At 41.2% G+C, this 18,542-nt stretch overlaps 1 protein-coding gene across 3 annotated transcripts in view; it reads left to right on the top strand.

Moving 5' to 3' along the window:
* MBOAT2 (membrane bound O-acyltransferase domain containing 2) overlaps positions 1-18,542 on the top strand; it is a 121,729-nt gene that overhangs the window by 61,635 nt on the left and 41,552 nt on the right. The window contains exon 1 of one of the 3 annotated variants that reach the window (XM_059942265.1): positions 8,082-8,103. The exons of the other annotated variants lie outside the window; for them this stretch is intronic. The gene's annotated coding sequence lies outside the window, so the exon portion shown is untranslated. Of the gene's footprint in view, positions 1-8,081; positions 8,104-18,542 lie in introns of those variants that run through there. 3 annotated transcript variants of the gene reach the window in all.

Below are 18,542 nucleotides of genomic sequence, written 5' to 3' on the forward strand. Positions count from 1 at the left end.
TCTTAATAGCTAAACTGCCAGTAATAACTAACGTTTATTAAACACAAATCCTATGTCAGATACATGTTAAATGCTGAGGTGCATTCCCATGCAATCCTTACAGCTGCCTGTACTGTAATAATTGTATCTCAGCTTTATAGTCAGTCATACAGAGTGAAGTAAGTGAGAAAGAGAAAAACAAATACCGTATGCTAACACATATATATGGAATCTAAAAAAAAAAAAAAATGGTTCTGATGAACCTAGGGGCATGACAGGAATAAAGACGCAGACGTAGAGAATGGACTTGAGGACACGGGGAGGGGGAAGGGTAAGCTGGGACGAAGTGAGAGAGTGGCATGGACATATATACAATACCAAATGTAAAATAGATAGCTAGTGGGAAGCAGCCGCATAGCACAGGGAGATCAGCTCGGTGCTTTGTGACCACCTAGAGGGGTGGGATAGAGAGGGTGGGAGGATATGCAAGAGGGAGGAGATATGGGGATATATGTATATGTATAGCTGATGCACTTTGTGATACAGCAGAAACTAACACACCATTGTAAAGCAATTATACTCCAATAAAGATGTTAAAAAAAAAAAAAAAAGCCCCATGCAGCCACTAAAATCGGCTCCTCCCCAACATTATCAACGTGTGGGTTTTCCATGGGAAATGTTCAGTGTCCCAGCCATTTTATTTTGGGGTTGTTTTCCCTCACTGTTAATTGGTGTGTATGCAAGTAGTATAAATTAATCTTAGTGTGAATGCTGAATTGGGAAGCTAAACTTCTTAATTCTAATTCTTGGGTTAGTTTCTTAATTTATCTAGGCTTCATTTGATGACTCCTGTTAAATCTAAGAGCCCTAAGTTAATCAGTGATTCTTAACCATTTTTCTCGCCCCCAGTACACCCAACAGAACATACTTTTGTCAGGAATAGTATTTTCTATAGCTGTAATTCTCACCTCTTTGGGATAAAGAATGGGATAGTGATTCTGATATATGACCCACTCCATCCACCCCTCCCCCAGACGAACAAAAACAAAACAGAAAAGGTGCTAGCCAAATTTGGTATCGGATGGAAGTTCTCTTGCCTCCCCACGACTTCTTTCCCAATCTTGGGGCTTATCTGGCCGCTCTGTTGTTTGTCCCTCCAAAGTGCTGTCATCTACCCTTCTCTAGGTTAGCAGTTTGCAGAGTATGGTCCAGAGACCCCAGGAGTCCATGCAATCCTTTTAGGAGGCTCTCAAGTCAAAACTGTTTTCCTAATAATATTTAGATATGATTTGCTTTTTTCACTTTCTTTCCCCCCTGCATGTACAGTGGGGCTTTCCCGAGGCTACATGATGTGTGACACTGCAGCAAAAACATTTGCGAATTCAGCTGTCTTCTTATTAAGTCAGACATTGAAAAGATTTGCAAAAGCATAAATATAGTTCTGCCCTTCTCAGTAATTTTTTTTTTTGGTTTTGGGAAACATACTTATTTCTCATAAAAACATTGTTTCATGAAAACCTAGCATCGTAGGTTTATTGTCGTTATTCTTGAATTAACAAATATTTTTAAAATTCTCAGTTTTGTTCTCATATGGTAAATATCAGTGGCGATTATTTAAGTGGGTTATGCTTCTTTGGTCTTGTCAGTAATTTTGAAGAGTGTAGAGGACCCTGGGGCCAAAAAGCTTGAGGACAGCTGGTCTAGAATTCTCTCATGCCTTTTGTAACCTGGCCCTGTCACCAGAACCATCTGGGCTCTTACAGTTCCTTGTGTTCGTGCCCTCGCCGTCCACTTCTTTGCCTGCTGCCGCTCTGCCTCTGAAATCTGCCAGCTGAGACCACAGATTCTGTACCCGAGCTTCCTTACTCCCTTCCTCCACGATTGGACGTGCTCCTAGAGGTGCAGTGAAACGACAGAGACGTGTTGAGAGCCTACAGACCGTGCTAGAGGGGATGCTGGTTCCACGTGTTCTCCTGGTCAGTGTCTTCCTGACCTCACCTTCCTGCTGTACATCGTCTCTGCCACTCTTGCTCCCGTGTCACTCTGTACACCAGGCAGATGTCCAGTCTGGGGTGGACACAGATCCCTGTCTTATTTGGGCAGCAGAGTGTTGGAGAGAGACCCATGTGATGGTTCTGGGCTGCTACAGCTTCATGATTTATTCCTTCACTTAAGCCTTCAGTTCTCTTGAAAGTTAGTTGAATTGACATTTTTCAGTTTCCTTCCCCATTCTTTTCAAAGATTAGTGTAAATCTTAGCCACCTTTAAATCTACTCACCTTATCCACTCACGCTTAGCAGATAACATAAATTCATAAGTAAAAGTTGAAGATAAAGACACTTCTTGGGAGACAATCCTTAAAGATGCAAGGTAAGGCGTTTAGAAGTAACAGAAATGGAGACAAAGGAGGAGGGGAAACGTCCCTGGCAGGAGGAGACGTGAGTCAGTGGCCTGCAGGTGTTCCTTCCCTGCAGAGATGGTGCTGCCCGCTCTCTGGTCCTGCCCGTCTCCACTGCGGCCCGAGATGAACACCCAGAGCATCTTGGGCCCCAGCTGTCTCCTCCCTCGCTTACACCCTCTTCGGGCAGCTGAGCAGCGAAGCCAGGCCACTGGGATAAATCCTCACTTCTCCCTTCTTCTCCCGCGTGTTAGCCATCACGGAGAACAACCTTGCTTCAGTTTCCTCTTGGGTTGTTTTGAGGCTGAGACATCTGAAAGCCACGCCCGGCGTGGTCAGCCCGCAGTCGGTGGTGGTGCCCGTCAGCTGTAATTATTGCCCGCCGGACCCCTGCAGTCCGCTGTTGCTCTGCAGCTCCAGCCGCTTCATTAGATCACATCGCACAGCTGGACTTTCATCATCTTCCTTGCTGCCCTTGCTTTGAAGATCTTTACAGAATTAATTGGATCACCTTTTTCCTTTTCTCCTTTTCGACCTAAGTATTTTTCACCTCAAAGTATAGGAGAAGAAAGATGAGTGACCTTTCATGCAAGTGGGGAGGGAGCTCAGGACCCTTTGTTACAGTGCAGCCCTGAAGAACAGAGAGTGACAGGTTCCTGGCCTTCCAGTTGGGAGGGGCCCAGGATCTGTGACTTGGGGGTGGTAGGGGTGACATGAAGCCTTTTCCAAACTTTTTTTTTTCATGGTCCTGGTTTTAGTAGCAACTAGAATAGGCTGAAATCTGGATGCATTTTTGTGGGTAATTGTCTTTCTCAGTTCAAGATTCTGTCATTACATTGTCTGCCAGACATAGTTTTTGATGTTTTTAAAAACTTTAAATTTTCATTTCTGTGTATTTATTGACTTAAGGACTATTTAATCAGATGATATTTTGAACTACAATTCAGAGGTCTTAAATCTTGATGTAAACTATAGAAGTCTTTGCTTTTTTTTTTTTTTCTTTCCAGCCATGCCACGTGGCTTGTGGAATCTTAGTTCCCCAACCAGGGATTGAACCCGAGCCGCGGCAGTGGAAGCGCAGAGTCCTAACCACTGGACTGCAGGGGAGTCCCATAGAAGTCTTTGCATTTTGAACGATGAGATAATCTTGCTTGATACCAGCAGCCAATACCCAATTTTATTTGTATATCTGGATCAACTTTGGAAATTTTCTTTATAAAACACAATTAAGAAAAAAAAAAACACAATTAAGTGACTTCATTGTGTTACAGAGCCAGGTGTGGGAGAGGAGTTAGATTTCTTAGAAGAGCTGAACGGTAGCCAGGAGGGTTGCGTCATTTGTGTCATCCATCGACAAGGTGAGGACAGGGAAGAATCGAGTGGCTTCACGTATCCATGTCACTGTGTCTGCTGTAGTGAACGCAGCTAAGCTCCTTTCCTCTTATTCATGAATAAGGCTTTGTGAGAGAACAAACACAGTCCCTCACGACTCGTATTGTATTTGTAACCTGAGGAGACCTCATGGTTCCAGGTGAGAGGGCACCTGGGCAGAGCGCCAGGGCAGGGAACCCAGCAGGCCCTGCCTTCCGAGCCACAGCAGTTTTACTGTGGAACAGAGCTTACCTGCAGGTCTCCAAGAAGAAATCAAGAGTGTGTGCTGCTGGTCCCTGGACTCCAGAATCTGGTGTCTCTATATCCAGGGAAAAGCCTAAAGTGGGGACCCTGGGGAGGAGGTTACTGACCCCACAGAGGACAGGGGCGCATTAGTGACTGGGAACAAAAGGGGGGCCTCTGAATCTTTATGAAGACGGCATGGCTGGCTTTTGCTGGTAGAGCAGCTGGTTTTTTAAAGTGTTTCAAAATTCTTCTGTTAGAGTCACAAATACAGAGGCGATTTCCCAGTAACAGAGCTCAGCTGACTCTCCCATGGAGGGCTGGCAAGCTCTTGCCACCAGGACTTTTCTAGGTGTGGATATGTTTCTGATTTTCTGGATCTATTTTAGAACTTGAATTTACCCCCCACAGAAATAATATTTCCATGCTAGCCTACCAAATCCTATTTTAATTGACAGATGTTCCAGCTATTGAGGAATGAGAAGGTCTGCAAATTTTCTCCCCCCAGAACAGCGATAAAACTGGATGAACTGGTCAAAACCATCTTAAGGCTCTGGAAATTGACCAAAAGTAAACAACAATTTGAGACGCATTTATTTAAAAGAAAACGGGTGACCTTTGAGTGAGAACAGTGGGAATTGTGGTGTTCTTGCCTGGGCTTACCTCCATTCTTCATTCCCTGGCAGAGTAGTTCTCCTGGGGCAGGGATGGCCACAAAAACAGCAGCTTTGATTGACTTGATTTGGAGTGGAAGGCGGAAAACCCATGCAGTGGTTCACAGAGGACGCCGTCAGCTCTCCTGTCCTGAGGATGTGGTCCATGCGTTTAGCAGAGAGATCCTGGCAGTGAGAGAGCTATAAAGGGACTAGAGAAGATCTCAATGCAACCCTGGCTGACTGGAGACCGCATCCATGCCAGGGGAGATCTGGGAAGGCCTGACGGACAGGGAAGGCGGGGGCGGACTTGAGAACTGCGGGACCATAGAATGAGCTCTCAAACCCACACGTAGATCCCTTGGCAGAGGGCAGAAGCCTTACTGGCTGCAGGTGTTTGAACACAAGCCCTGACCAACCCTTGGCTGACCACTGAGATTACAGACACAAGGGTGACTCCTCGAGTGAGGCTGAAAAATAAAACCAAGAGTTTAAAAAACTGTGGAGATGTCAGCCACTGTGTACCATGGGTGAGAGAGATTCAACACAAAATAGCACAACAATGCTCAAGAAAAAAGACAAAGTTGAATTACTATATTATTTTAACGTGTCCCTTTTTAAAAAAAAAGTTATGAGAAACAGGGGAAAAAAGCAGTCAATTGAAAACTGTCTCTAAATGGACCCTGATGTTGAATTTACCAAAGACTTCAAAGCAGCTATTATTAATATGCTCAAAGAATTAAAGGAAGTTATGATCACCATGACTCAACAAATAGGGAATATCAATGAAGAAATAGTAACTATTAAAAAGAACCAAGGAAACTCCTAAAGTTGAAAAGTAAATAACTAGAATGATAATTCATTAGATGTGCTACATAGTTGTTTGTGATGGCCAAAGAAAGAATCACTGAGCTTAAAGATGGATCAGTAGCTATTAGCCCGTCTATAGAACAAATGTAAGAAATACTGAAGAAAAACAAACCTCAGAGACCTGCGGGATGACATCAAGTATGCCGACATAATGGGTAATGAGAGTTCCAAAAGGTGAGTCAAAGGAGAAAAGGACAGAAAAAGTATTTGAAAAAATGATGCCCAACAGTATCACAAATTTGATGAAAAACATTAATTTCCAGGTCCAAGAAGCTCAACAACCCCAAGAAGGATAAACGAACAGATGGTTACTAAGATACATTATAGTCACACTGTTGAAAGAAAAGACAATGAGAACATCTTGAAGGCATAAAGGGAAAAATAGCTCATTGCAGACGGAGGACAATGCAGTTCTTATCAGAAACAGTGGAGGCCAGAAGAGAGTAGAATGGCTTATCCAAAATGCTGAAGGAAAAAACTTTCAACCACAAGTTCTATATCTAGCAAAACTATCCTTCAGAAATGAAGGTGAAGTAAAGACATTCACAGGTAAACAAAGACCAGCTTTACAAGAAATTGTAAAGGAAGTTCTTCAGGTTGCAAGTAGTGTACCAGATGGTAACTTGAACCCACAGGAAGAAATGAAGAGCTCTAAAAATGGTAAATATGGGGATAAATATAAAAAATGGTATAAATATATATTTTCTCTTTTTTTTATTTAAAGGACATATGGCTGTATAAAGTAGTAATTATAACACTGTATTGTTAGGATTATAACAGTACATAGATGCCATACATATAATGATAATAGCATAAAGGACAAGGGAGAAAATGGAGCTGTATTGGAGCAAACTTGCTATATTTTATCGGAATTAAGTCAGCATCAATCTGAAATACGCATGCTGTAATCCCTAGAGCAATCACTAAGAAAATAACTAAAAAATATGTAGTGAAGAAAATCAACAGTGGAATTAAAATAGCATACTACCAAATATTTTTAAATACAAAAGTAGGCAGTAAAGGAGGAACAAAAAAGACCCAAGACATACCTAAGACAAATAGCAAAATGGCAGGTGTACATCTAACCGTATCAATAATTACATTAAATGTGAATCAAAAGGCAGACTGGATAATAAAAGATCTAACCATATGCTTTCTATAAGAAGCACTCTTTAGATGAAAAGACACAGCTTGAAAGTGAAAGAGTGGAAAAGATATATCTCACAAACAGTCGTCAAGGGAGTGCTGGAGTGGCTACAAAAGAGACCACCAGATCTAATAAAGGAGTTTGGCAAAGTTGTAGGATACAAGATGGGTATGCAAAATCAACTATATTTCTATATTTTACAAATATTCCAAAAGTGAAAGTGCAAAAACACTTCCACTCACAGGAGCATCAAAAGGAATAAAATACTTAGGAATAAGTTTAATAAATGCAAGTACACTTGAAAACTATAAAATATCCCTGAGAGAAATTAAAGAAGAGTAAATGGAGAGGTACTTCATATTCATGGATTGGAAGACTTTATATTGATAAGATGGCAGTTCTCCCCAAACTGGTCTACAGATTCATTGTAATCCCTAACAGAAATTCCAGAAGGCTTTTTTGTAGAAATTCACAAGCCAGTCATAAAATTTATATGGAAATACAAAGAAACTTGAATAACCATAACAGTTTTGAAAAAGAACAACAAAGTTGGATTTACACTCTCCGGTTTCAAAACTTACTGTAATGCTACAGTAATAAAGATGCTGTGATAATGATATAAGGATGGATATGTAAATCGTTTAAACAAAATTGAGAGTCTAGAAATAAGCCCTTAGACTTGTGGTCACTTGATTTTTGACAAAAGCTCCAAAGCCATTCATTTGGAAGGATGGTCTTTTCAACATGTGGTGCTGGGACAGTTGGATATGTGAAGAAATGAGCCTGGGCCTTACCTCACACCATATATAACAACTAACTGAAAATGTATCATAGCCCTACTAAATATAACAGCTAAAACTATAAAACTTTAGAAGAAAATATAGAAGGAACTCTTTATGTCTTTGGATTAGGCAAAGACTTCTTAGATATGACACCCGCAGGATGGTCCATAAGGAAGAAACTGATTAGTTGTACTTCATCAGAATTTAAAACTTTTGTTCTTCAAAAGACACCATTAAAGGAAATTCCCTGGCGGTCCAGAGGTTAGGATTCTGCACTGCGCTCTCACTGCCGAGGGCCTGGGTTTGATCCCTGGTCGGGGAACTAAAATCCCACAAGCTGCGTGGCCAAAAAAAAAAAAAAAGTTAAGAAAACGAAAAGGCAAGCCTCTGGGGGAAAATATTTGCAAAACATATATTTGATACAGGACTTATGTCCAGAATATATGAAGAACGTTTACAACTTAATAATAAGAAGCCAGACAACCCAGTTTAAAAATGGGGAACTTGGGGCTATCGTCAGCAAGTCCGCGTTAAGTACCCAAGTACCTTCTTTGTGCCGTGGTCGGTTCTAGGTGTGGGAGGAGTGGCCGTGAGCAGGACTGCTGAAGGACTGCCTTGCTGGAGCTATTGTTCACATGGGACGAGACAGACAATAAGCAGGTAAACACCACATTCAATCAATGTTATTTCCGAGACTGAGATGAATGAAAGAACATGGCTGCTATTTTAGATGAGTTGAGAATTAGATGATGCAAATGAGCCAGTTATTCATGGAACCAGAGGGAGACCCCTTGAGGCAGATGGAGGAGCCTGGGCCAGGCTCTCAGGAGTCCGGTGTTGGGTGTATTCAGAGCCCAGCAAGGGCTCCAGCCTTGCTGCTCCCTGGTGGGCCAAGGTCTCCAGTGGCGTAAAATGAAGTCAAAGAGGTAGGCGGAGCTGGATTGCAGTTAGTTAGCTTGTTTTTTTTAAATCAATTTTTATTGGTGTATAGTTGATTTCCAATGTTGTATTAGTTTCTGCTCTACAGCAAAGTGAATCAGTTATACATATACATATATCCAGTCTCTTTTAGATTCTTTTCCCATATAGGTCATTACAGAGTACTGAGTAGAGTTCCCTGTGCTGTACAGTAGGTCCTTATTAGTTATCTAAGTAGTGTGTATATGTCAATCCCAACCTCCCAATTTATCCCTCCCCCCACCTTTCCCCCTTGGTAACCATAAATTTGTTTTCTACATCTGTAACTCTGTTTCTGTTTTGTAGCAGATTGTAGTTTTAAGTGGAGTGGGAGCCCACCAGGGAATTCTAAGTGATGTCACGACACTGTTCCGACTGCTCTGAGTGGATAGGATTGTGAGAGGGTGGGCGTGGTGGAAGGACCACCAGTCAGAGAGAGCGGGCAAGTCAGATGGGAGACAGGAGGGTAGCAGTGGAGAGGGGGAGGGGTGGGTAGATACGGGCTCGGTTTCAGAGGTAGAACTAGGGGGACTGCATTGCAGATTGGTTGTGGGGTGTGACGACGAGGGGGGAATCGACTTTTTCTGGCCCCAGAGGCCGGGGGGGTGCTGTGTCAGGTAGGCATCGGGGGGCTGGGGGGAGAAGCCGCTTACTGGGCAGGAGGGCTTCCTCTGCCAGGTTAAGTCTGAGAGGCCTCATTCGATATTCGTGTCGGGACGGCAGGCAGCCAAGCCTGGTGTTAGGCTTTCAAGGCTTAGAATTCAATGAAATCATCTAAGAAAAAATGTACATGGAAAAGAGGAGGGGACTGAGGCTTCATTTAACAGCTTGGCTGGAGTCACCAGCTGGGAAGAGATCAAGCCGGCTTTCCGGCCGGGGCACTCTTCACTCCAGAATCGACTTCTGTGTTCTCCTGATACACCCTAATTTACAAACCTGACTTTTTCTTCTTAGTTTCTATAGCCAGTATGTTACGAGATTATTTTTTAGTTCCTCCTTGGAAATCCTTAGCATCTGCTGTCCCATCCCCTGTCTTAGCTCGGAACTTATTTCCTCCCGCTGTGTAAGTGCTCTTCTGACTCCCAGCCTTCTCTCTTACCATCCGTCATGTATATGGCTTAGTCTTTATTATTTGCCTAAAAACTATTTCATCGTATTGCTCTTTGTTCAAAAATCTTTGAACGCCTATGGGAGAATAGCCACAATACTCAGTCAAGAAACTCACGGCCCTTCAGAATACTCTGGATCCATTTTACCCACTAAGCTTATTTCCTGTGGTCTCTCCCAGTTTCCACTAGGTAGGCGTCAGGCTGACCAGGCTTGGCCCTGGGCACCCAGCCTGGCTGGGCGCTGTCATCTTTTCTGTGTCCCTCCTGCTCCGTGTTTGCAGCTACGGCGATGTTGCTGTCCTCCTGAGGGGAGCCTGCACTTACGTCCCCGGCCTGCGATGATCTTTTCACGCTGCTTGTGTTCTGCCTCTTCACAGAACGCCTCCTCTCTGTCAGGCACCACGCCAGGCTCAGATACGCAGATGTCTGAAGTCTTCAAGGAGTGCGGTCTAGTGAAGGATACGGACATCTAAGAGAACAGTTTTCACAAAATGTGATTAAGACACTCGAAATAGACATAGTGAGACGGGTGACTGGCATTTTGATGGCTGGTCCTGGGAAACCCAGCACTGCAGTCACGATCGGCTGCCAGACATTGTGACCGTTGTTGCTGGCTCGATGTCAGGTTCTTGAGATGGAGAAGCCGTATCTTACTGTTCCTCCTATAAAAGGCAAGTGTGTGGAGTCAAAGTGACATCTTTAACAAACCAACTCTGCGAAGAGATGAGACACATGATCTAAAAATGTGAAGAATGGCTACCGTGTATCTTTAAGAGGGTGTCTTTATAAATGTGGTGATAGTGGAAGGAGCCTTTCAACTTGGTTCTTAAAGACATCATGTGGTTAGATAGTTGATAGTCACCTATTGGTTACCTGAGGATAAACTTAACCTTTGGGTCTAATACTTGAGCAGAAATCATGTATCTTATTTTTTAAAAAATATTTATTTATTTGGTTGCACCAGGTCTTAGTTGTGGCAGGCGGGCGCCTTAGTTGCAGCTCACCGGCTCTTTAGTTGTGGCATGCGAACTCTTAGTTGCGGCATGCACGTGGGATCTAGTTCCCCGAGCAGGGATCGAACCCAGGCCCCCTGCATTGGGAGCACGGAGTCTTATCCACTGCGCCACCAGGAAGTCCCAGAAATAATGTATCTTAGAATGTGTTATTGTACACAAAGTAAAAAGAACAAGAAACGTTAAGGGTCACATTTATTAAAATTCCATTAAATTTATGACTGGCCAATTAGAATAAAATGCAGATACTATCAAAAAGATTTTAGAAAACTGATGTTTTGATGATGGTTACAAAACTAAGTTTTGAGACTTCCAGTTAATTGTAGCAGATTAAACACACACATTTATCTGAAACTCCACTTAAATGGTAGTGAAACGTCAAAGAGGTGTAAACTCCAAGACGGGGGCTGGAGATGGCATAAGAAGCCGAAACCTAAGTGCCTGCGAGGATGGTGCTGTTGAGAACCAGCTAGTCTGTCCTGCCAAGTCCAGGGGCGGATCCGGGAACTGGCCTGGCAGCCTCTGGAGAGCAGAGCCTGCATGTGGGGTGTCGGGCTGCAGAAGGCTCTGTCCTGGTGACCGGCGTCGGACCCTTTGACTTTGAAACTGTGCATGTGTTACTTTCATAAAAGTAGAGGTGAAGGAAAAGCTGAGCTCACTCCGGGATGCTGGTTTTAGAATAACAGCCTCATTTTTAGGCCACCTCCGAATGCCACCCCATAGAAAAATAACTCTTCAGGTTGCCTTGCACATAATAGCCACTCAATGAAAACGAACAGACTTGATTCATCATAAATTTTTACATAGGAAACTTGAACAGTTTTTAAGCAGTCATCTTTCCAGGTCTCTGCTGACTTTATCAGGCATAAGATCCTGTTTTGAAATATACCCAGAAATAGAACACTCACCTTTGCTTTACTTCATTCGCCCATAGGTCAGCAAACTCTCATTATGTCTAATAATTGTGTTTGTATTCACATGACTGTTGTATTTTTAGTGCAAAAATTTTTACCTGTGTACATATTTAGCATTTTAGCCAATTGTCTCTCTGGTTAGTTAATGTGAGTATTGTACAGTTTTCTGGTTACTTGTTACCAAAGTCTATTTTTAAGATCCTGTAAATCATTTATTAAGTACTTTGAGAACTCTGTTTCTCACTAGTGCCATCTTTGGAGTTAAATCTAGTGTCCACCCCCTGCCAATGTTTACTGCTTTTTTGTATCAACAGTTCTTGGCTTACATTTATTGCTATTTAAATAGATTAAAATGTAGAAATAACTAGATTAAGTGAATTATAGTTTTGATTATTTAATTTGAAATGGTGTATTCTAGAAATGGAAATGTGTAATTGTGGATAGTAATTTTGGAATACATTTTAAAAGGAACGGAGTGTAGGTTTGGAGAAGTATTTACTTAGAGGTGTTTGCTTTTTAAACTGAGTGGAGTCTCTCTTCAAAATTACATAATAACCCATGATATGCAGGGTTATATGCCAGGAAGTAGAGGTAAGGTTTGGAGATACCAATTAGAAGAAAACTTGACCCCTGACTTAAAGGCTGTTGTGACCCCCTAGCAGTTCTAACCTGAGCTTACCTTCTATCAGCTTTACAGTTTTCACTTAGCAGGGCCATCGAGACAGAGGGAGGGGAATCAAATAAGACTCAGGACGGTTTAGCAAGAAACGATTATAAAAGAACACAGTTATCCTGAAAGTGAAATGGAGCCCTGTTTCAGCAAATCATGACCAACCTGAGACAACCCTGGTGGTAACTAACTCATCCTCCCCCAAATTGCTGGAATTCCATTGATCACCTGTGTGCATATGTGATGGGTGATCTCAGTGTTGCCAGGCTTCTCTAAGCTTCGGTAATATTCTAGTTTCATCTATCTTAAATAATTCTTTATTTCTTAAGTTATCAAAATAGAAGCCTATGTAAATGTGTTTCATTCATCCAGTAGAACCAAAGAAAGAACTCAGTTTTGTGTTTTTGGGGGTTTTTTTTAAGTTAGATTCTGGGGCAACAAAAGTTCGTGCAGAAATTTGGATTTTGTTCTAAGTGTGGTGGGTAGCTGCTGGCAAGTCCTGAACACTCTGGATGCTGTGTGTGTAACAGACTCGGGAGGGAGTGGGAGCAGGGGCTAGTCAGGGTGCTCTTCCAGTGGTCCAGGCCTGGACCTGCTTCCGGTGGGAATTACTCAGTCCAGGGTGTATTTTGATGATAGATTTGGATATGGATGTGGGTCATACATGATGTGAAATATGAAGATGGATTTGAAGATTTGGACATGGGATGTGAGTATAGAGATACATCAAAAATGACTTTAGTTTTTTGGGCAAAGCAGCTGGGTGAAAGATGATGCCATTAATAAAGACAGAGAAGACTAGGGAGAGGAATTGTTTTGGTGAGGTCAGAATTTCTATTTTGAACGTGATGAATTTGAGATGCTTGTTAGGCAACCAAATAGAGATGTTAAGTAGCTTGCTGATTGTTTGAGTTTGGAGGTTAGGAGACACGTCTAATCTAGAGATATAAAATCTGGGTGCTGTCGGTATACAGCAGTAGGTAAACACCTACATAGTTTAAAATCATGGAACTGGATGAAATCCTTTTGGAAATAGGTGCAAATGGAGAAGAGGACTGAACCCTGGGACCCCAGGTTGAGAAGGAATCTGCAATGGAGATTGTAAAATTTGTTTCCAAATAATTTTTAAATCAACTTTATTTAGATAAAATTTACCTAAAACAAAATAGAACCACCAGTTCAGTGAGTTTGGACAAATGTATAGACCTGTGTAACTACCACCCAAATCCAGATACAGGACACCTCACTCATCCCCCAAAGTTCCTTCATTCCCCTTGTAATCATTCCAGCCCAGGTCCCTGCAGCCAGCTATCTGCTTTCTATCACCATAGGTTACTTTGCCTGTTTTAGAATTTCATGTAAGTTGAAGTATATAGTAAGTAATCTTCTGTGTCTGGCTTTTTAAACTCAGCTTAATGTTTTAATATTCATTCATGTCATTGTGTTTATCAACAGTATGTTCCTTTTATTGCTGAGTACCCTTCCATTGTGTGAATATACCGCCATTTACATATCCTTTCACCTGTTTATTAATGGTCATTTGGATTATTTCAAAATTTGGGGGACTTCCCTGGCGGTCCAGTGGTTAGGACTTTGCCTTCCAATGCAGGGGGTGTGGGTTCAACCCCTGGTCAGGTAGCTAAGATCCCACATGCCTCGCAGCCAAAAAACCAAAACATAAAAGCCAGAAGCATATAACTGATTCACTTTGTTATAAAGCAGAAACTAACACACCATTGTAAAGCAATTATACTCCAATAAAGATGTTAAAAAAAAAAAAGGCCAGAAGCAATATTGTAACAAATTCAGTAAAAACTTTAAAAAAAAAAGTCCACATCAAAAAAAATCTTTAGAAAAAAACTGTATGTATTTTTAAAAAACCCCAAATTTGGGTTATTAGGAATAAAACTTCTAAAACATTCTTGTACAAGTCTTTTTATGGATATACGTCTTCATTTCTCTTATGTAAATACCTAGAGAGGATTTGCTGGGACATAGGGTAAAAGTATGTTTAATCATATAAGAAACTGCCAGACTTTCCCAAAGTGTTATACCATTTTACACTCCTGCAAGCAATGTGTGAGAGTACCAGTTGTTTACATTCTCATCGACACTTGGTTTTATCTGTCTTTTCAATGTTCGTGATTCTAATGTGTGTACAGTGGAATTTCACTATGATTTTAATTTAGATTTCTCATGACTGATGATGTCAAGCATCTTTTCTTGCCCTTTTGACCAATTGTACATCTTCTTTTGGGACATGTTTATTCGAACCTTCTGACTTGAATTTTATTACTATCTTATAATTCATTCTTTCTGTTTTCTGGCTGTAAGTCTTTTGCAGGTACATGGGTATATTCTCCCAATCTGTGACTTGCCTTTTCGTCTTCTTGGTGGTGACTTTTGACAAATAGAACTTTTAAGTTTTCATGAAGTCAATTTAACAATTTTTTATTTGATACTTTAGAGCTTTCTGTGTCTTTTCTGAGATGTCTTTGCCTGCCTAAGGTTATAAATATTTTCTTCTAGAAGATTTATGGTTTTAGTTTTTATGCTTATGTCAGTGATCCATTCCGAGTTAATTTTTTTGTGTGCTATGAGGTAAGGGTTGAAATTAGTTTTTTTCTGTGTATGTATCCATTTGTCCCAGCACTATTTGTCCACATACCATCTTTTCTGTTTTGAGTTGCAATTCACAATATATGTGTGACTTTATTTCTAGACTCTTTGTTCTGTTCATTGATCCACGTGTCTAACGTGCACAGCACTTGTAACATCTGAATACTAACTTTACTTTCTCCTTAATTATTTTTTAAAGTTCCATTGTATACTTTTTAAAAAATGTATTTATTTTATTTATTTATTTTTGGCTGCTTTGGGTCTTTGTTGCTGCACGCAGGCCCCCTCCAGTTGCAGCGAGCGGAGGCCACTCCTCGCTGCGGTGCGAGGGCCTCTCATTGTGGTGGCGTCTCTTGTTGCAGAGCATGGGCTCTAGGCGCGAGGGCTCAGAACACTGTAGTTGTGGCTCGCGGGCTCTAGAGCACAGGCTCAGCAGGTGTGGCGCACGGGCTTAGTTGCTCTGAGGCATGTGGGATCTTCCCGGACCAGGGCTCGAACCCAGGCCCCCTGCACTGGCAGGCGGATTCTTAACCACTGCGCCACCAGGGAGGCCCGTCTCCTTAATTTTTTTTCTCTGTTTGCTTACATACTTTCTGTTTTATAGTGTTCCTTGTATTTTTAAAATGGCTTCAAAAATTACTTAGAAATGCAAAGACTACAGAATGTTTTGAAAGAGAAGAGTAAAGTTTGAGGACTTAGGCTACCTGATTTCAATATTTCAAAGAGAGCCTTGGAGAGTATAGACAGTGGGGAAGGCAAAATAAGGAGAAAATGCAGTTAGTACTCAGATATGCAGGCCTTTCCTGAATTTGGGCTGCACCCAAAGCCATCTGAGCTCAGGCACCTTGGAAAGTGAACAGTTTAATTTGATTTCAGCACATTAAAACAGCTACTCATTTATTAGTTTTTGTCTTTATTCCCATCAAGATTTTGAACCTTTTGTTGATGTTGCCTGTTTCCCTCATTTGGGGAGAATTCTTTCTCAGTTCACATCATTGCTAGCCCATCAGTTTCCATAGTCCCTGAGCACTTTGTTTTTCCCTGAACAATTTCCAATTTGTATCTAATATCTAGAGAATGGGTATTTTAGATGTGGTTTTTCTTTTTAAAATGGGGCAGTAATTCAACATTTATATTTTAACAAGTAATAAAAGGTTCTTTCTGGAGCTCTTCAAATCTTGTTGATTTAATTTTGTTACGAGTGATGATAGTATCAGGCTGCTTTGAAAAACTGCAGAGAGCAGAAATCCCAGCTCATAGTGGTATAATGGCATAACAGTACAGGAAGATTTACCTCTTGAAGCAAGAAGTCCTGAGGCAAGGCAGTTCTTGTTGGTTAACTCAGCAACTCAGTTTTAATGAGGGCATCAGAAAGTTCTATTTTTTGTTCTCTTTAGCTTTTCTGCTTCGCTATGTCAGCATATTGTCTGTAGGCTAGCTCCTTTTATAAGCTGGGCTTATCAACATGACAGTAGCAAGTGTCCTACTTCAAGGAGAAAGCCTTTCCAAAAGCTCTGTGTCATGTGTCCTTGACCATACTTAAATTTTGTGCCCACATGTAAACTGGTCGGTTGCAAGGAGGACGAGACCACAGTGATTCATTTACCATAGTCAGGCTCCCTGCCTGTGTGTCTGCCTTTTATAAGGGAGAGAACTAGGGTTCAGAAGTAAAGAAACTTCCTTAAGATCACACAGATAGGAGGAGTAAAAAGTGATGGGGCCATTATTTAAATCTAGATCATGTCTGTCTGGATTTTCTTTGCATGCATAATTTTCTGTTTGAAGACATTCAGTGAAACCCATGCAGTGACCATAGCGCTTATAAGAATATCGTGTGCACGTATGTATTGGCTTTATGTCTGCTTTCCTCTGCTGTTGTGTGAACTTGAAAAATCGGGGGCTTTCCCCGTCACCCTTTCCTGCAGCCTATCTCAAAAGAAAAGATAACAACAAAAGTTTGGTGTGCTTTGGTATCAGTTAGGAATACATTTCAGTTGCAGAAAAAAACCACCACCTGAGATTTTTTTTCTGGACTTAGGTTATTCAGAGCCAGTGTAGCTGCTCAGCAGTGTTTATTAAAGGAGCAGGTTTCTTGTTCTGCGGTGCTGTCCTTCGCCTGTTAGATCGCTACTTCATGGATGCAGGATGGTTGCTACAGCAGTCAGATCCATATTCTGGGCAGAAGGAATTCACACCACACCAGCTGCGTGTATCCCCTCTTTTTCTTTGATTCTCACAGAACGCTTTCATTGACTTTTGACCAACTCATAACTAATCTATGGTTGCAATTCAACCATGATTTGACAGAATTAGACGACAGATTTTTTTCCAGTTCAGTAAAGAAGTTCCTCACATCATGGGCAAACAAATGTGTTTCCATTATGAATGTCGGTTGATATTTTTGTTTACGTTAATGAGTACATTGAAAGTGAAGCAATAAAGATATATGTTGCCACTTCACTCTTCTCGTCCGTAATGTGAGTAAGAGCACCTTCTTTGCTGAATTGAATAACAGTTTTTAAATACTGGAAGAATAAGATTTCCTCTTTTTATTTTTTGGGCTATTCACAACGTAGTGGCTACAGGTCATGACGTACTTTTAAAAGTTTAACGTGCATTATTGGCATTCTCTTCGTTACTTCTAACTCGGCTCAGCAAACTTCTTCCATAAAGGGCCAGATAGTAAATATTTTAGGCTTTGAGGGCCATGCAGTTGCTGGTGCAACTATTCAGCTTAGCTCTTCTCAGGCAAAAGCAGGCATAGACAATATGTATGTAAACAGGCATAGGTGTGGTCAAATAAATTTCATTTATGTAACAACAAGGAGGGGGCGAGATTTGTCCTACAGACTTCAGTTTGATGATCCCTGCTTTAAACATTCTACAGTGCTTGCCAATTTTCAAGGTGTAAATACTTCCACCACGTAAAGCTACTAACTTGATGCCCCTGAACGTGGAATTGGGAAGAAATGCTCAGTAGCTCACAATTACATACTATTTCTACCGCACAGATACAAGAGATGTAAATCACCTCAAGAGCACAGAAAATAGCAAAAGTCAAGAAGTAATTGAGAAGTGATGAGTCTGAACATTTAATACCTTTGAAAGATAATTTCTTTAATTTTACGTTTATATCATTGAGTTTTTAGTAATGGCTGAGTTTAACAACCACTTTACAAAAACTCTTGAAAAATTAACAGCTTTCATAAGCTGGTATGAACCAGATCTGGGACACTCCTGCAGACGGCCACCACCATGGGCCACACAGACGCGTACCTTCCCAGGAGCCTCAGCAGACGCCTGCATACACCTCGTAGGCAGAGCTGTGTCTCTTGCCACCTCTAATGGCAAGAGAGGCTGGGAAATGGAATATTTAGCCTTTGGCCTCTATAGGCAAGGAAAGCAAGGTTGAACAGAGATGGAAATGCATATGGAGTGAGTCAGCCTAGAGTGTCTGCTACAGTTCTGTTCTAGAACTTTTTCCATGATGTATCTGTATATGTTTATATATACACATACAGATGTGTACATATATAGAGAACCTAAAATGGGATTGCATTTTAAGCACACTGTTCTTTAGCTTACTTTTTCCACTTGACTCTGACTTTCATTGTGTGTACATATAGATATCTCTTTATTCACTGTTACTGAATGCTATAGGGTGGCTTTCTATTTATTTTATTATTTCCATTTATTATAGCTAATATCATTGGAGACATTTAGTTGGTTTTCCATTTTTATCATTAAACACAGTGGTTTAGTGAATATCTTTGTATGTATCCTTGTGCATATATATAAGTATTTTTATTTTTTAGGG

Source organism: Balaenoptera ricei, chromosome 13 (assembly GCF_028023285.1).
Source record: "Balaenoptera ricei isolate mBalRic1 chromosome 13, mBalRic1.hap2, whole genome shotgun sequence".
Lineage (NCBI taxonomy): Eukaryota > Metazoa > Chordata > Mammalia > Artiodactyla > Balaenopteridae > Balaenoptera > Balaenoptera ricei.